Source organism: Lithobates pipiens, unplaced genomic scaffold, assembly GCF_037356315.1.
Source record: "Lithobates pipiens isolate NorthernLeopardFrog02 unplaced genomic scaffold, aLitPip1_a1.2 Scaffold_19, whole genome shotgun sequence".
In the NCBI taxonomy this organism is placed as follows: Eukaryota; Metazoa; Chordata; class Amphibia; order Anura; family Ranidae; genus Lithobates; species Lithobates pipiens.
In genome coordinates this window covers 470809997-470828458 of record NW_027507764.1, presented here as the reverse complement: position 1 = coordinate 470828458, position 18462 = coordinate 470809997, and the positions used below count along the sequence as shown (strand labels likewise).

The 18462-nt window shown below is 44.1% G+C and overlaps 1 protein-coding gene across 1 annotated transcript in view; it reads right to left on the bottom strand.

Annotated features, from left to right (window-relative positions):
* Positions 1-17787, bottom strand: part of KCNB2 (potassium voltage-gated channel subfamily B member 2) — a 383371-nt gene extending 365584 nt beyond the window's left edge. Inside the window, exon 1 of the mRNA XM_077492870.1 lies at positions 17020-17787. The gene's annotated coding sequence lies outside the window, so the exon portion shown is untranslated. The remainder of the gene's footprint in view (positions 1-17019) is intronic.
* Between the last annotated feature and the right edge of the window lie 675 nt (positions 17788-18462).

The following is an 18462-nucleotide window of genomic DNA, read 5'->3' as shown; positions in this document are numbered from 1 at the left end:
ACTCTGCACATGCTAAGTTTGGTGTGTATTGCTGGAGAGTTTTTTTCTTGGGAGAGTGCATCAGCACAGGGCCAATCAGCACTGTCCAGACGGTCAGCGGTCACACAGCCTCATAGGACAGTAAGAGGAGAATGAACACTCGTCCTACAAGTTTTAACCAGTGCTCACCCGAATACTGATAGAAGTCAGAGACTGCTATATACTAATGATGAGAAAAGGTATTTAGCAGTTTAGATTTACTAAAATGAAGGCTTTAGTTTCAGCAGGAATGCGGGGGGATGCGGTTCCTGAACCTCCAGCACTGAATGTATGTAATGGCAAGGGTTGCTGGGGTGTCCTGGATGGTCTATCAATGTTGGCTGCTGGGGGGATCTATTGTTGCTGGAAGGGATATATTTTTGTGTGGCGGTCTATTGTTGCGCTACTGGGAGGTGGGTAGGGGGTGGAACCGAAAAATGCTCAGGGGTGGGTATGGGGTGGAGACAAGAAGTGACTCAGAAAAGGGGAAGTTCCTGCACCTATTCTATGAGAAAAAAAGCCCTGACTAAAATAATTGCATTTCCATGTTCTGTGTACTGTGGGAGACCAGATATACTGAATGCAGGGTCCTGGGTTTAGTGAAAATACTATAGCTAAAACTTGACAAACAAGATGATGAGCTGAACTCTCTATATACAGAATCGGTTGCAGACAAATACAAATGATGGTTATTGGTTTAAATGGCTTTCCAACTTTTGATTAAATCCCAAAGTCTTGGGGACACAAAAAAGAGAATTTACTTACCCGATCCTCTGCTCTTCTTCACTGCTAGACTGATCCGCACAATTTCGTCAATGTCTCCCCCATGCTCCAATGGTCTAGGGTCCTGACATTATCAAGATCAGTGCATATTCGATAGCTCTGCTTTGGACATGATGATGTCAAAGGGCACAGGGGAGTGCCATCTGCTGGGGGAGCAGAGGCTCGGGTAATTAAAAGTGCTTCTCCTCTCCTCTAGACAAAGCGAACAGTAAACCTCTGCAGTGCAGGCACAGCCTCACTGTAAGATCCCTTTCACACTGAGGCAGTTTTCAGACATTTTAAGCGCCTGAAAACTGCCTCCCATGCCGCCCGAATGTGAAAGCCAGAGTGCTTTCACACTGGGGTGGTGTGCTTGCGGGACGTTAGAAAAAGTCCTGCAAGCAGCATCTTTGGAGCGGTTTGAGAGCGCTGTATACAGTGCTCCCAGAACGCCTCTGCCCAGTGCAATGAATGGGCAGCGCTTCTGTAGTGCCTGAAAAGCTATTAGGAAGCGGCGCAACATGGGCATCTTTAACCCCTTCTTCAGCTGCTGCTTTCAGGGGTTAAAAGCGCCGCTTAAACAGCGGTAAAGCGCTGCTAAAACAAGTGGTGATTTTTTTTCTAGATAACGCACGGGTGGTCCAGTGTGAAAGGGGTCCTAGGGATACATTTCAAGTTTTCTGCAGTTGAGCTTCATGGTCATTGTTTTTGAGAAATCTCATCAAGACAAAATAGGATTTTTTAAAACAACTTACCTGTAAAATACTTTTCTTGGGACACAAAGCTCTATTCATTACATCGTGGGTTAGATAGCCACCTTCAGGTGTTGGACACTGGCGACTCTAATTGTAATGTCACGTAAACACGATCGGAATTTTGGTCGGAAAAAGCTCTGGTGGTTTTCCACTGGGATTTTGCTCAAGCTGTCTTGCCTACACACGGTCACACAAAATTCCGACTGTCAAGAACGCGGTGACGTACAACACGTAAGACGGGATTAGAAAAAGGAAGTTCAATACCCAGTAGCCACAATTCTTCCATCTCGTAGTTGAATCTTGAATCATGAGTTTTTGCGTGTCGGAATTGCATACACACGATCGGAAGTTTTTCTGTCGGAAAAATTGAGAACATGCTCTCAAATTTTTGCTGGTGGGAATTCGGCCAGCTAAATTCCAATGGAGCATACACATGGTTGCATTTTCCGATGAAAAGCTCTTATGGGTCTTTTGCTGGCCGAAATTCTGATCGTGTGTACACGGCAAAAGGAGAGTTCCTCCCCTGTCTATCCCCTCCCATAAGGAGAGTACCTCAGTTTTGTAGCAAAGCAATTAGTATCCCGATGCATATATATTCATAAATATATTCATAAATACCGAGGATGGGCAGGGAGCTCCGTGTCCCACAATGTAATCCCAAGAAAATAATTTTACAGGAAAGCTGTTTTAAAAATACATCACGGGACACAGAGTGCTATTCATTACATCATGCGACGTCCCAGAGCAATGCCCAATTTGAGGGGAGGGAGACACAGATCAGAAAAAAGACTGTCATTGGACCTGAGGACCTACGCTGCTGTCTGCAGTACACTGCACCCGAAGGCAGTATCCTCATGCCCTCTTACATCCACCTGAGAAAATCTAGTGAATGTATGGATCGAAGACCAGGTTGCAGACTTGCAGATCTGAGCCATGGAGCCCTGGTGGTGCACTGCCCATGAAACACTTACTGCTCTAGTCGAATGCACCTTAACATGAAAAAAAGGAATCTTCATTTCCAAATCATAGGCCCGAACAATAACTTTTTGAATTCACCTAGATTTCGACTTCGATGCTGCCTGACCCTTCCTGGGACCGTCTGGTAGCACAAACAGAAAGTCAGTCTACTTCATCTGGGCAGTGGCATCCATATACATTTTGACTGCTCTAACAACATCTAGAGAGTGTAACATCATTTCATCCTCAGACTGCAGATCTGGAAAAATGGTAGGACCACATCTTTAGGTGGAATCCTGATACTACCTTAGGTAAGAAAGCCGGGTGAGGACGCAACACCACCCTGTCTTTGTGAATAATTAAGTATGGCTCTTTACATAAAAGAGCTGCTAACTCTGATACCCTCCTGGCAGAGGATATGACAACAAGAAAAAACAACTTCCTGTTAAAAAGACACAAAGAAGCATGACATAATGGTTCAAAAGGCTGTTTTTGCAAAACAGACAGAACCAAATTCAAATCCCATGGGCACATGGGCGGCCTGACTGGTGGATTTAGACGCAGTGCCCCCTGAATAAAGGCACAGACTAGGGAATGAGAGGCAAGCAGTTTCTGAAAAAATACAGATAAGGCTGAGAGCTTACCCTTGATAGTGTTTAAAGCGGGAGTCCACCGGGACTCCGCGTTTTTTTTTTTTTTTTTTAAAAGCCAGCAGCTACAAATACTGCAGCTGCTGACTTTTAAATAGTGACACTTACCTGTCCAGCGCGCCCGCGATGTCGGCACCCGAAGCCGATCGCTCGCTCGGCTGCCGGGTCCCGCCGCCATCTTGGGTATGGGAATCAGGAAATGGAGCCTTTCGGCTTCATTTCCCGGTTCCCTACTGCGCATGCGCGAGCCGCGCGGCGCAATCCGGACGGTCCCCGCTGCCTCTGGGAGCTGTGTGTTTCCCAGCAGGCAGCGGGGCACTTGCTGAAGGGGGCGGGGCATTGCGGAACGGGGGCGTAACCTACGCTCGTTCCGCAGACAGCTAGCCCGGAAGTGGGTGCAGTTACCTGGATTATCCAGGTAACTGCACCCCCCTCCCCCCTGAAAGGTGCCGATTGTGGCGCCGGAGGGGGGGAGGGATCAGATGAGCGGAGGTCCATTTTAGGGTGGACCTCCGCTTTAAGGCCAGCTTCATCTCTACTCCTAACTGAAGGAGGAGCAAGAATTCTATCTATAGCATACCTTCTAGGATGCCATCCTTTGGACTCATACCAGGAGACATATGCCTTCCAGATTCCATAATAAATGAGACTGAATGCCGGCTTCCTGGCATTAACCAGAGTATTTAGGACTGGACCCGAGAAGTGGGTAACAGCCAAACCATCAAATTCAGACTTTGTAAGGAAGGATGGAATATTTGCCCTTGTGAGAGCAGGTCACAGTGGGAGCACTCATGGCCTTCCGACTGCCATCCTCACGATTTCTGCATACCAGGACCTCCTGGGCCATCCCGGAGCTGCTAGGATTACTGGTTTCCCTTCTGACCTGACCCTGCGAAGTAACCGAGCAAGAAGCAGAACTGGAGGGAACACATAGATCAGAGAAAACTGAACCCATGGAACAATCAAGGCATCTGAACCTTGTGCTAGCGGGTCCTTTGTTCTTGATACAAAAATGTCCAGTTTGTTGTTGAACCTGGAGGCTAGTAGGTCTACATCCGGAGTACCCCATCTCTGGCATATTACTTGAAATATGGCAGGGTGTAATGACCATTCTCCTAAATCCAGCTGCTGGCGGCTTAAAAAGTCCGCTTTCCAATTTTCCACCCCTGGAATGAAGACAGCTGATAGACCAGGAACATGTTTCTCTGCCCAAGTGTGAACATGATTCACCTCCCTCTGGGCACTCAGACTGCTGGTGCCCCCTTGGTGATTGATATAGGCCACTGCTGTGGCATTGTCGGACTGAACTCGGACAGGGAACCTTATAGCCTGCCTGTCCAGGTCTTCAGGGCTAAATGGATTACCTGGAGTTCCAGAATGTTGATGTGTAAGGACCCTTTGGTTCTGGAAGATTTGCCTTGGATCGAAGCTTCTTCCAGAACTGCTCCCCAGCCTGAGAGGCTGGAATCTGTAGTTACGACTTTCCAACAAATTGGAAAAAAGGACTTCCCCTTCTGTATATTCTTGTCTAGTAACCACCAATTGAGGCTCTGGCGCACTGATGGTTACAGGTGCATTGGAAGATTCAAGGCTTGAACTCATTTGTTCAAGGCCTTGAGTAGAATTGGGCATAAGGAACAGCCTCGAATGAGGCAACCATCTTCCCCAATAATAAGGATTTTTCCTGGCCTTGACTAGTCGGACCAAATTGAGGTGCCGTGGCTAGACCGTCTGGGAGGGCCACAAATTGGAAGTGCCGCAAACCTTAAGAACTTCTGGTGGGCGGGAAAATGGCACATGTAGATATGCATCTTTGATATCTATTGATGCCAGGAATTCTCCCCCCTAAAGGGTGGAGACCACCGAGCAGATAGACTCTATGTGGAACGAGCAAATGTTTAGGAACTGATTTAGGTCCTTTAGATCCAGAATAGGTCTGACATCTCCGTTTGGTTTCGGGACTGTAAAGAGGTTTGAATAAAATCCGAGCCTTGCTTCTCTGGAGCCATCTCTATTATCACCCCTTTAGACAACAGGTGATCCAAAGCCAGAAACAAGCGTCTCCTTTTTTCTGGGTGCTTGGGAACACTTGACAAAAGGAGACGGGATGGTGGAAATCCCCAAAATTCTAGCTTGCACCCGAGAGATACCGTGGAGGATACCCACTTGTCTTGAATCTCTTTCTGCCAAACACCCGAAAAACCCCGAAGCCTTCCCCCCATCTGGCTGAGTGGGTATGCATCTTTCATAGAAGCTTTGGGATTCTGCTTAGCAGACCTTTGACCCTAAGGCTTCTTTTGCCCATGGGCTTGGCCTTGGACCTTTCCTCTTGTACTGGACTGGGAAGGCCGTCACCACTGCCCAGAGGCCGAGGTATTCGGGGCTAGGGAAAGAGAATGTTTAAAAGAAGGACGATTATCTTTCTTTTTAACCGGATCTATTTATCCAGATCATCCCCAAACAAGCGTTCCCCATGAAACAGGAACCCAGCTTAATATCTTTTGCATGAGGCTTCAGCTGCCCAATGTTTAAGCCAAAGGGACCTACCCCGTGTTGTGCTATCTGCTAAGGATGCTGTGATAAAAGCAGTAATCCTGTGTTCTAAACCATCCAATGCTGCCTCCATAGCATCTTCACTGACATATGCAGGGGCTGCAATATTGGGAGAGGCAGCAATGCCTGACAGCGGTAATGGCTCACCCTGCATGTCTGCCTCCAGTCTCTAAGAGGGGGATGTTATCCTACACGTCTAGAGTCCCCCTGACCCAGACGGTGCTTTTTTTTACCTGCTCCTGAAACCCTTTTGTGGGGAGTCCTAAGGTAACAAAACAGAGGTAATAAAATCAATTGCATACACTGTTGTGCCTAGATTACAATAGTAATGTTTGCTTAGATTGCACAACCTGATGCTGACTCGCTGAGTAGGTGTCTAGGTGTGCCTGTATCCGAACCACATGAGATGCTTACATGCCCCAACTCTGTGTCCTGCCGTTTACAGATTCCTGGTGACCTGGGCTCTTTAAAACAAGTGCCTCACACCTACGCAGTGAATCGCCACGTGCGCCACAAGTGCATGGCACTCGCAACCACGCCCCCCCTCCTTCCCTGATGTTTTCACCGTAAAAGCTCGTAGGGCCAATATGGCGGTGGCCAGGATCCGGGGGGGGGGGGGAAGAGAGAAGACCGGAGGCTACTCGGGGACCCCAAGACTGTGTGGGATCCCATTATCATTTGAGTGGCAGAGCCTGCAGCGGAGGAGGTGAGCAACTGACAGAGCGGCTTTACTGAGCTGTATTTCCTGGAAACATGTAAGTAACACCAGGTGTGCTTCTTACTCCCTTTAGTGGCGGAAAACAGGTAAGACATGCAACAACTCAAAGAAGCTAATCCTTAAGGTATTTACCTAGGATTGCTACATTTAACTTATCCCCACCGCAGGATACTGTTGAGAACAGACCCAACCTTCACCCATCACAGCGGGTAGTGTTGTGCCAACCTTCAAGGATCTTGGTTCCTACTTACAGGAGCCTCTTACCTGGACCTGTAGAAGACTGCCAGAAAAACTTTGTGCATTTAATATATATGCTCAAAAGTACTGGATCCCAGAGCCCAGTCCTCAGGGAGAGACATTGCATGCAAACCTTGTTTCATCTTTTACGAGGCCCGGGTACCATCCATCTTAGGCAATTGAAATTGGCCCAAGATATGGATCCAGTTATGTAGTGCCTAGAACCCCGCAGGGACCTTCAAACAGAGCTTTCTTCTAAGCACATCTTGCATCGTGACCAAACACCTTAGACACTGGCGAAAAAACGGAGGTACTCTCCATATGGGAGGGGTTATATAGGGGAGGAGCTCTCCTTACAATTAGGGTTGCCAGTGTCTAACCCATGATGTAATGAATAGAGCTCTGCGTCCCGTGATGTATGAACAACAAATAATTGTTGAAGAGTATGTTGGGTTTTTTTCTGCTATTTGGGGCTCCATTAGAGATTTACATTCACTCTTTGTCCTGTTGATGATAGATTCATCAGAAATCAAAAACTACGGAAAAATGTATGTCTAGACATGCACCTTAAGGGCTTGTTCACACCATGTTCACATGTAGGGTGTGAATGGGTGAAGGGGTGAATATGTGCCCTGTTCACATGTGCACTGATGTGCAGAACAACACAGCTTAAAGTGTTACTAAACACAGGGCCCTGCATTCGCTATATCTGGTCTCCCACAGTACACAGAAATGCAAATGTTTTAGTAAATATAAACTGCTAAATACCTTTTCTCTTCAGCAGACTATAGCAGTCTTGTGACTTCTATAAGTGTTCGGCCGAGCACTGGCTAAAGCTTGTAAGAGGAGTTTTCATTCTCATCTGACTGTCCTATGAGGCTGCATGACCCCTGACCCTCTGTCTGGACAGTGCTAATTGGCCCTGTGCTGATCATATGCACCCTCCCCAAGAAAAAAAAAACTCTCTAGCAATACACACCAAACTGACAATGTTCAGCATTCCCCCAAGGCTCTGTACTATCAGGAGATGGATTGGGGACTGTGGACAAAGGGAGATGGAGATCAGAGAAGACAGGATCACATAGCCTTTTTATACAATGTGGAGGATTAACCCCTAAGATTTCACAATAAGTATAGCAAGCATGCTTTACTGCATATACAGACTGATTTTACTGTTGTGGGTTTAGTAACTCTTTAATGGATATGGTGTGAACAAGCCCTAGGAGTACACAGCAATTCAAATCCATTTCTTGGGGCAATAAAAATTAAAAAGATATCAGTTAGGCCAGCCATAGAGGTTGAAAAAGGACCGGCCAATATTCAAACCGTGTACGGGCAGATTGAATGTACCAAGTTGATCAATCAACTTGGGTACAACCAGCCTGCCGGATTTACTTACGATTATCTCTAGTGGCTGGTATAGCCGCTAGCAATAATCACTGTCTTCTCCTGGCGGGGACTGCTTCCCCTGCCCTTCCTCTCACTGGGAGAATGACCATGTCTGGGCAGCAGGGATTCCCCTGTAAGCACTATCTGGGTTGATGGGGGAATCATGCAAATTCCTTTCCTGCAACTCGTGGTTGCAGAAAAGAAATTTGCACCTTACCCTCTAAAGTGAAAATATCTCAATCACATGTTGCTGATTGTTTTGTTGTTCATTATGATATTGGTGTCAAAAAGCTGAGGTTCATTTACTAAAGGCAAATTAGCTTATCACTTTGCAAGTACATTTGCGTTTTGCAAGGGAATTTGCACAAGAGCTTAGTAAATGAGGTGAAGCTCGCTGACTTCCATCATCCAATCATCTGCAAGCAGAAATACAGTTTTTTTTTTTTTTTATTCTATTTATTGGGTATTTGCAAACTGAAATTTACCAAATGCACTAAGCTCTGAGGCAAATTCTCTTGCATAGTGAATAGTTATTTTGCCTTTGGTAAACCAACCCCTTTTGAGTCGTGTGTTTTGTGACAACCCTGCAGACAGCACAACAGAAAAAAATCTTGATGATGTGCAAATTTTAGGATCCCATGTATTCAGATACCATATCTTAACCGGTTGACTCCTGTGTTAACATACACTATATTACCAAAAGTATTGGGAAGCCTGCCTTTACATGCACATGAACTTTAATGGCATCTCAGTCTTAGTCCGTAGGGTTCAATATCGAGTTGGCCCACCCTTTGCAGCTATAACAGCTTCAACTCTTCTAGGAAGGCTGTCCACAAGGTCTAGGACTGTGTCTATGGGAATGTATGACCATTCTTCCATTTGCGAGGTCAGGCACTGATGTGGACGAGAAGGCCTGGCTCGCAGTCTCCTCTCTAATTCATTCCAAATGTGTTCTATTGGGTTGAGGTCAGGACTCTGTGCAGGCCAGTCAACTTCCTCTGCCCTAAACTCGCTCATCAATGTCTTCATGGACCTTGCTTTGTGCACAGGTCAAATAATTTGGTGGAGAAGGGATTATGGTGTTGGGTTGTTTTTCAGAGGTTGAGCTTGGCCCCTTCCAGTGAAGGGAATTCCTAAGGCGTCAGCATAGCAAGACATTTTGGACAATTTCATGCTCCCAAATTTGTGGGAACAGTTTGGGAATTGTCCCTTCCTGTTCTAACATGACTGCGCACCAGTGCACAAAGCAAGGTCCATAAAGACATGGATGAGCCCTGACCTCAACCTCATATAGTTATAAAGTAGGTGAGGTTGAAAAAAGACAAATTTATCAAGTCCAACCTATGTGTGTTATTATATGTCAGTATTACATTGTATATCCCTGTATGTTGCAATCGTTCAGGTGCTTATTTAATAGTTTTTTGAAATTATTGATGCTCCCCGCCGAGACCACCGCCTGTGGAGGGAATTCCACATGCTTGCCACTTTTACAGTAAAGAACCCTCTACGTAGCTTAAGGTTAAACCTCTTATCTTCTAATTTTAAGGGGCCACGAGTCTTGTTAAACTTCCTTCCACAAAAAAGTTTTCTCTCTATTGTGGGGTCACCGGTATGGTATTTATAATTTTAAATCATATCCCCTCTCAAGCGTCTCTTCTCCAGAGAGAATAAGTTCAGTGCTCGCAACCTTTCCTCATAACTAATATCCTCCAGACCCTTTATTAGCTTTGTTCCCCTTCTTTGTACTCGCTCCATTTCCAGTACATCCTTCATAAGGACTGGTGCCCAGAACTGGACAGCATGTAGAGCGGGAGAATTATCGTTTTATGTCTGGAATTAATCTCCTTTTTAATGCATGCCAATATTCTGTTTGCTTTGTTAGCAGCAGCTTGGCATTGCATGCCATTCCTGAGCCTATCATCTACTAGGACCCCCAGGTCCTTTTCCATCCTAGAGGTTCTCCTCCCAGTGTATAGATTGCATTATATATTTTTTCACCTTTACGATGAATTAGAGAGGAGACTGCAAGCCAGGCCTTCTTGTCTACATCAGTGCCTGACCTCACATATGGACTTCTGGAAGAATGGTCAAATATTCCCATAGACACACTCCTAGACCTTGTGGACAGCCTTCCCAGAAGAGTTGAAGCTGGTATAACCAGCTGGTATATTGGTGGGCCCATTCAATAATGAACCCTACGGACTAAGACTGGGATGCCATTAAAGTTCATGTATGTGTAAAGGCAGACATCCCGATATTTATGGTAATATAGTGTATGTGTGGTGGCAAAGGAGTAGGCACCCAAATGGTGCACACATCAGTCATTGGACTGTTGATGTTTCTGTGCTGAGGGTGCATTCACTGTGCGCTCCCAGCACAGAGACTGAGCTGTCATAGAGGTTCTCGATCCCCGCTAAAGATCATGAGTGGTGGGACCAGCTCCCAAAAATTGAACTACTGTGACAGTTAATCATAGTGGTCACATAATCACTGATCTTTCTAACCCCCCCCCCCCCCCCGGGTGTACAGACCCTATTAAAGGGATGCTGGGCCTGGGCGAAAAGGAGTTAAATAACCTGAGCTCGGTAAACTAAAATCTTACTGTTGTCTACGCATTTCCTTATTCTGATTTCTTTTGCACCTCTCAGTGAATTATTCAGTTATTGGTTTGCTTACTGAAGGGCCTTCTTGTTATAACTGCTTGGAAGAAGTTCCTAGACATATGTCCATCAATAGGAGCGCTCCAATGTTTCATATTATGCCAACATACAAGTTTTCTGCTTCACTCAGCCAAACTGGAAGACAAATTTGTGCGTAATATTTCCCCCTGGTATCAGAGGAAAGGGACTCTGAAAAAATATTTTTAGTAACTGTATATTGTACGGAACAATTTACAATTATAACATCTATATTGTTATAATTGTAAGTTGTTCCATACAATATACAGTTACTAAAAATATTTTTTCATATATAGAAATATTTAAGCTCCTGAAGAAGCGACGGAGGCGCGAAACATGTAGAGCAGAACTGTTTTTAATCTATTACTGGAAAAGTGAAACCCCAACTAGGAGGATACCCCTATTGTCACACAGTAAAACCATATCCAGTTTGTACATTAGGAGAACCACTAGTAGTCCAACTTTTATGTTTGACGCTATATATGTACTGTAATATTGTAATATATATGTATATTAATAAATCTATTTTGTTTAAAATGTATATCTGTGCCCTTAAAGTTCATCTTTTCAAACATTGCAAACTTTACATACCCGATAGGATGTGGCACATTTTTTATTGTTTTAGGTGCCTTATTGCCACCTATAGGCACCAACCAACCAAATTTCCATAACCAAATTAAAGTGAACTCCAGCTAACACTTTCTAATCATGAGATGTGGTGGCGGCATTCATTTTATTATTTTTTTTTAGGCTTTTTTCCCCTCTGTTTTCATTTGGCGATCTGGCCAGTAACCCACCTTCTGTATTAGAGTGCCCCTACTCTAATAGCACAGGGGGCTCAGCACACAGTAGCGCTGTTAGTCTGGTGGGGTAGTTTTAAATGTACTAGCAGACTTAAATTGGTAGTAAAGACTTTTTTTATTTTATTTATACCTACAGATATAAATAATATAGGCTTACCTGTAGGTACAGTAAATATCTACTAAACATGCATCGTTTAGGAGATATTTACTTTCACAGTGCTGGTGATGTAACCAGCACATGTGTACTGCTTTCTCAGTGGATGACGTGCCATCCATAGAGAGAGCCGTGCCACGGCAGTGACGTCATTGTGGCTCGGCCAATCAAATGGTGGCTGCCCGCGAAACCAGAAGGAAGCCCGGGTGGAGATGGAAGTGCCTACAGTGGTGACAGCGTGCAACTGGCGGGCTTCGTTTTCAGGTAAGTCTTTTTTATAATTTGCTAGTATGCAATGCATACTAGCACATCATGACATTCATTTGCAGGAAGAAGATTTTTATTTTTTTGCTGGTTTACTACCGCTTTAAATACACAAACAAACAAACTGAAGCCAACTCCAGCTCACACTTTGTAATCAGTTACAGCAAACATTTTTCTTTTTCTTTTTTTCATTTTGAGATATAGAGTTTACATAAATTAATAAAAGCTGATCATGGTAAGCACCCATATATGTGGTAAATGTCTTATTTCAACCCTCTAACTGCCTCATTTGCTGGGCAGCTTGGTCTGCTAAAGTAAGTTGAAAAATAACAGATTTACTGGCTGGATCACCAGGGAAAAATAAAGGGAAAAAAGCCTAAAAAAGAAAGCTAACACAGCCACCACATCTAAGAAATGGTAAGCTGCTATATGATAACATTTTCATTTTGGTTTTAATACCACTTTAACTGTTATGGTGACAATAGCCTATGAGCTATTTTGTGGAACCAGACCGTTGTGAATGGTTCAGCGTTCTCTGTATAGTGCTATGGATAAAGTTCAATGTAAAATGACTAAAATGAGTCTAGGCATCTTCCAGTTGGGCTGTGTTATTCAGAGCCTCATATGGTGTTGTGCTTATTAATAATCCCCCCCATGGTTGTGCACTAAATTACCAAAAGTATTGGGACAGATGGCTTTACACACACATGAACTTTAATGGCATCCCAGTCTTAGTCCGTAGGGTTCAATATTGTGTTGGCCCACCCTTTGCAGTTATAAGAGCTTTAACTCTTCTGGGAAGGCTGTCCACAAGGTTTAGGAGTGTGTATATGGGAATGTTTGGCCATTCTTCCAGAACCGCATTTGTGAGGTCAGGCACTGTTTTGGACGAGAAGGCCTGGCTCGCAGTCTCCCCTCTAATTCATCCCAAAAGGTGTTCCATTGGGTTGAGGTCAGAAATCTGCAGCCCAATCAAGTTCCTCCACCCCAAACTTGCTCATCCGGTCTTTATGGCCCTTGCTTTGTGTCCAAAACATTTGGTGAAGTGGGGATTAAGGTGTGGGGTTGTTTTTCAGGGGTTGGGATTGGCTCCTTAGTCCCAGTGAAGGGAACTCTTAAGGCGTCAGCATACCAAGATATTTTGGACAATTTCATGCTCCCAACTTTTTGGGAACAGTTTGGGAATGGCCCCTTCCTGTTTCAACATGACTGCGCACCAGTGCACAAAGCAAGGTCCATAAAGACATGGATGAGCAAGTTTGGGGTGGAGGAACTTCACTGTCCTGACCTCAACGCCATAGAACACCTTTGGGATGAATTAGAGCGGAGACTGCGAGCCAGGCCTTCTCGTCCAAAATCAATGCCTGACCTCACAAATACGCTTCTGGAAGAATGGTCAAACATATTCTAGACACACTCCTAAACCTTGTGGACAGCCTTCCTAGAAGAGTTGAAGCTGTTATAGCTGCAAAGGGTGGGCCAACCCAATACTGAACCCTATGGACAAAGACAGGGATGCCATTGAAGTTAATGTATGTGTAAAGGCGTCCGTCCCAATATTTTTGGTAATTTAGTGCACATCCATGGGGGGTGGGCGGGGTTGTTGGGATTATTAATAAACACAACACAGCCCAACTGGAAGATGTCTAGACTATTGGTGTCCCAATACTTTTGGTAATATAGTGTAAATTCCACGGTTATATAAAAAGGTCCATCTGAACAAGTATTGGCTACTTGGGCCTTTTAGAGAAGCAGCTAATTACATCAACATAGGCACAGATTTCTGATATATCAAAACTATATGATATACCTGACCCTACCATCCTGCTAAATGAGCCTAATAGAAGCTAAACCATGGATTTTAACCTAGTCCAGTCCTTATTACATATGACAGTTCCCATTATATTGGTTTCAGGCTCTTCATCCTTTCCCTGTAAGACTGAATGCATCACCCTACAAGCTTTCTCTTGCTGGTCTTGTAAATGACCTAGAAAAAAAATCATTACCAGCAGTAAACATAGATGACAGAAAGGCATTCAGACACCATATCTGACCCGACCAACCACATGGTGACCTGCAAAAGACCTGACTAAGGACGAGTGAAATACAAGTGTTCTGTGACAATGCCAAGCATGAGTGTCACCTAATAACACTGCATTCTAGTAGCACAAGACTGTTTTCCCTAATAGGAAACTGGCAACTAATACTAATCCAAGATCAAGGGGTGATGGTATTTCTTAATCTCTGAAAACAAACCTAATATCATTAATATGCTCTATAAATTAAATTTTCCACTTTGCCCTTCAATGTCATTGCACCAGCCACCGCTGAGACACACCATTGCACCTGTCATTGCACCTTTTCTGCATAACACTCATGTCATGAGCAAGCTTTCCACCTTCTAAAGGTTTTCCTCTTCTCAATGTAAAGCAAAGTCTAACAGGACAACATTCATTTTATAAATAGGCACACTTTTTTTGGGGGGGCAAATTTACTAACATAACCAATGCGTTTCGAGGAATCAATAAATATCTCTAGACAATATAGATTGGGTTCCATTTTATTACAACACCACTTGAAGCAAATTGCTTGAAATTGAGAACTTCAAAAACTCTCTGACACCTTTAAAAATAACACAGGGGGGTATTTACTAAAACTGGGGAGCGCCAACTTTGGTGCAACTCTTCATAGAAACTCTCCACCTTATCTAATCAGAACATTCAGAATATTCAGTGAAAAAATGCAAGATGTTCTCTGGGCAGCGTTGTCAAGCAAGCAACTCTATGGGATTGATTTACTAAAACTGGGGAGTGCCACATCTGGTGCAGCTGTGCATAGAAACCAATCAGCTTCCAGGTTTTATTGCCAAAGCTTCATTTAGCAAGTTGAAGTTAGAAGCTGATTGGCTGCTATGCACAACTGCACCAGATTCTGACTGTGGCCGTTTTGGTAAATCTTCCCCCACTGGGGGTTATTTACTTAAACTGGAGAGAGCAAAATTTGGTGCAATTCTTCACAGAAACCAATCCGCTTCCAGGTTTTGTTTTTTTGAACGGAACATGCTGAAGTTAGAAGCAAATTGGCTCCCATGCACAGCTGCACCAGTTTTGGAGTTCACCAGTTATTGTAAATCTCCCCCTTGGGGGGGGGGGGGGGTTATTTACTAAAACTGAAGAGTGCAACATTTGGTGCAACTCTTCATAGAAACCAAACAGCTTCCAGGTTTTATTGCCAAAGCTTAACTGAATAAGTTGAAGTTAGAAGCTGATTGGCTACCATGCACAGCTGTACCAGATACTGAGTACACCAGTTTTAGTAAATCTCACCCACTACTCTTACATTGCCACAACAGGGCCCACTATAATAAACTGCATAACCTAATGAGATCAAGGTTTGTGTGTGTGTGTGTGTGTGTGTGTGTGTGTGTGTGTGTATGTATATATATATATATATATATATATATATATATATATATATATATTACACACACACACACACACACACAATTAAAAAAGCAATGTCTGTGCACCTTTCTCCATGCAGTCTGTGGTTTATTTTATAACATTTTCAGTCTACCCACCACTAGACATCTCAGTGCTCACATCTTGTATACCACTATTGACCACAATTGCTCCTGGCACCTTGTGCCAATGTGGGTGATGAATTTCTACTCTAACAGTATATACATTTCTCTCTCATATTCTGAAGGATGTGTTGTTAGTAGCATGGTTTATGAAGAATAAAAGGCTCTCCTAGTCAGGGCCATCTTTAATAGTGATTGGACACTGGGCAAACATTTTCTTGGGTCCTACTGAATCCACTTGTCAACTATTTTCAGGCAGTGTAGGCTCAAGGGGCAGCTGCTTCAGGCTCCACAACAATGACTCAACCTGGGGCAGCTGACCCTTTTGCCCTGCCTTAAAGACGGCCCTGCCCCAAGTAAATGTGGCCCAAATGCAATCATCAAGGATATGTAAAGAGCACCTGCTATTGAAGGTCATAACCCAACCATAACCATAGGAGCTCATTCAATAGACCTTCACGTAGCACAGGTAAAAGCCTTAAAGGCCTTCAAAAGGTTACTAGGCAAGGTAGGCCCATCGTTCCCTGCGAGAAATGGCAGACCCCACCACTAACTTAGACAAAGCCACACACTTGTTAAACTTTTTTTTATAGAACGGTACATTTTTGTGCTGTCTTTTAGTTATTTATTTATTTTTTAGCCAAGCTCTGCCAGCTCCTTAGCAGCACAGGATAGGATTATTATCGATCGGAAATCATCTCTCATTTAGCCTTCTTTTTTCTTCTTACATTATAGTATTGAACTTTCATTAAATGGTTATTGTCAGCTAAGGATCTACCGAGTCACTTAACTCTCAGCATCATAAAAGAGAAGGAAGCAGCCAAAGAACCTTTCGTTGTGTAACCTCAACATAAAAAAAAAAAAAAAAAGACACATTCTTCAAGATTAAAACATTACATAACTTGATTTGCCTGGATTAAAGCAGCAGTAGGTACGTAAAACCCTGTATGTTGATTTCTCCATACGAGTATTTATAGATGATGCTACGCTACGGAACATTGTTTCATCATGGTGTCATTAAGTAAAACAAATACTTTTGTGTGTCACCTACTCGGAGATGGGTTTAATCTTGCTTCGGATGACAGATAAAGGGATCTAATTCTATAGTCCTGAGCAGGGGATTCAGCTCTCTTGACTTGCAAGTTGCAACTCAACACATTTGTACATTTCATGGAGGACTGTTTGTGTAAAGAAGTCACAGTGCATGCATAACAATATATACAAATAAATAAATAAGCACATCTCCCTTCATGGATAATAGATTGGGTGCAGGCATGCTTGTTTACAATAGCTAGTACTTATGACAATGACAAATACACTCCATCCTTTCAGCACACTTTTGGAAAAAAAAAACACAAGAGCTGCACTTGGACACAACATGGTCGTCACGAACATGATGAGCTTTGGTTGCCCTTTAAGTCTTTTAACTTGGCCCCCCCTTTTTTTTTTTTCCAGACCAGCCTCCTTAAGATCTAAGAGCATTGAGAAGTCTACTTACCTTGCTTAAAGTGGATGAAAGAGAAGCTGGGAACCCCTCAGGAACCCAGGGTTCATCTCCAATCCAGAGGTAGCTAGATGTTCTGCAGAAGACACTTCCCACACAGCTGGAGCAGATGTTCTTGTCCCATGTCTTGCTGGCTCTACAAGTCTGGAGGAGGGCAGATGGGTGCCATGGACCTTCTACTTGGTCTTCTTCTTCTTCTCCATGGGAGGAGGATGAGGATGAGGATGGGGGCTTGCTGTGTGCTGCGGCTGGATTGTGGGATGGGAGAGCAAGACAGCAGCTCAGCCCAGCTTGGAGAGACTGAACTGCAGAGAAGAAGACATGGTCACACATTCACACACACCACACACACACACACACACACCACACACACACACACACAAGACTGACAGATACACCGGGGCTGGAGCTCCACAATCTGGCTCAGAGGATCTAGAGGTGAAAGCTAATTGGATTGAGCTCTGCATCACCAAGGACAGCAGCAACAGATCGGCAAGTGTGCTCCTCACCAAAGCCAAGAAATCCCGAGGAGGAGAAGAAGAGGGAGGAGAGGAGAGCAGAGGAGAGGAGAGGAGAGGGGGCCGGGGGAATCCTATTCTCAGAACACATTTAACCCTTCTATCCCCGGCTCAGCTGTCAATCCCACAGCTCTGTTCAAGGCTGCCATTCCCCTCCCTCCTCCCAGCCAGGTGTACGGCTAATGATGGGTTAACCCCGACCTGGATGGTGATGGCACACCTGTCTGATGGTGAGGAGGAGGAGGAGGAGGAGGAGGAGGACAAGGCACGGCCAGATGTAGAGGGCTTCTGCCTGGTCCCTGTGAGTGATCACAGCCCTTCCGTTCTTCTAGAAATAAGAGACTTCTGTAATACAATTCTCTGCTGGCACACTGTCCTCCCATAACAGATATTACTGACCATACACCAGACAATCTGATCGGATCTCTCCTTCTACCACAGTGCTCCAATGGGATTGTTCAATCCCCCTTTAGGGCTCATTAAGGGTATATTCACACTGCAACACATGTGTTAACGCACCTGCATTGCATTGCATTTTTTGTATTTATTATTATATATTTTAGGTACTTCTATAGCGCTTTACATATATATTGTACATTCACATCAGTCCCTGCCCTCAAGGAGCTTACAATCTGAGCCAAAGCATTATATTGTGTTGGTGTGCCTTTTAACCACTTGTCTACCGGGCACTTACACCCCCTTCCTGCCCAGCCCATTTTTCAGCTTTCGGCGCTTTGACTGACAATTGCGCGGTCGTGCTACGCTGTACCCAAACACATTTTTTTTATCATTTTCTTTACACAAATAGAGATTTCTTTTGGTGGCATTTAATCACTCCTGGGTTTTTTATTTTTTACAAAAAAAAAAAATATCGAAGATTTTGAAAAAAAAATTTTTTTCCTGTCAGTAAATTTTGTAA